Source organism: Otolemur garnettii, unplaced genomic scaffold (assembly GCF_000181295.1).
Source record: "Otolemur garnettii isolate 467f Iridium unplaced genomic scaffold, OtoGar3 scaffold00276, whole genome shotgun sequence".
In the NCBI taxonomy this organism is placed as follows: Eukaryota; Metazoa; Chordata; class Mammalia; order Primates; family Galagidae; genus Otolemur; species Otolemur garnettii.
The window spans coordinates 633,837-634,904 of record NW_003852671.1 but is presented as its reverse complement, the minus strand read 5'-3'; the positions used below and the strand labels follow the sequence as shown (position 1 = coordinate 634,904).

The window sequence follows — 1,068 nt, the reverse complement described above, 5'->3', positions numbered from 1 at the left end:
AGGCAGGAGACTCGCTTGAGCCCAGGAGTTGGAGGTTGCTGTGAGCTGTAATGCCACGGCACTCTACCCAGGGGGACAGCTTGAGGCTCTGTCCCCCCCCAAAAAAAACCTGAAGATAAAAAACCCTCTGCATTAACGGCAGTACTAATAAAGTATTGCTTTTTATAATAAAACACACACATGTATTTTTTTGAGATAACAGTCTCACTATGTCACCCTTGGTAGAGTGCTGAGGCATCACAGCAACCTCAAACTCTTGGGGGCTCAAGCAATTCCCTTGCCTCAGCCTCCCAAGTAACTGGGACTACAGGTGTCAGACACAATACCCAGCTATTATGTTGTTGTTGTTGTTGTCGTCATTGTTTGAACCTGCCAGACACGGTATATGTGGCCAGGGCCATAACCACTGTGCTACAGGCGCCGAGCCAAAACACCTTTATCTTGATCTTATTGTTTTTGGAGACAAGAGTCTCACTCAGTTGCCCTGTGATTGAGTACCATGGAGTCATAGCTCACAGCAACCTCAAACTCCTAGGGTCAAGTGATTCTCTTGCCTCAGCCTCCTCAGCAGCTGAGTTGACAGATGTGTGCCGCAATGCCCAGCTATTTTTTAACTCAGGCTGGTCTAGAACGCCAGAGCTCAAGCAATCTACCCAACTAGGACTCCAAAACAGCTGGGATTACAGGTGTGAGTCATGGGGGCAAGCTCTTGATCGATTTCTTTTTATGTATTGTTAGTTTTAATCAAACATGGGAAACACATACACACAAAACAAAAATACATTCTTTTCACTATTATGTCCCGTAAAATTTACCTGTTTGTCTTTTGGCCCAAAATCACTCAAAATATAAAGATCTAGACTTTACCACTCAAATTTTACCCTTAACTCATATTATTTCATCCGACAATAATAAAAACAAAGTAGTAACAATTTAGAATAAAAACAAAGTAGTGACAGTTTAGAATCTGTGTAATGGGCTCGGCACCTATAGCTCAACCGGCTAAGGCGCCAGCCACATACACCTAAGGTGGCGGGTTCGAATCCCCAGCCCGGACCTGCCAAACAA

General features: G+C 44.2%; 1 protein-coding gene across 16 annotated transcripts in view; it reads right to left on the bottom strand.

Moving 5' to 3' along the window:
- Positions 1 to 1,068, bottom strand: part of HNRNPC (heterogeneous nuclear ribonucleoprotein C (C1/C2)) — a 56,551-nt gene that overhangs the window by 2,597 nt on the left and 52,886 nt on the right. The window lies entirely within an intron of this gene.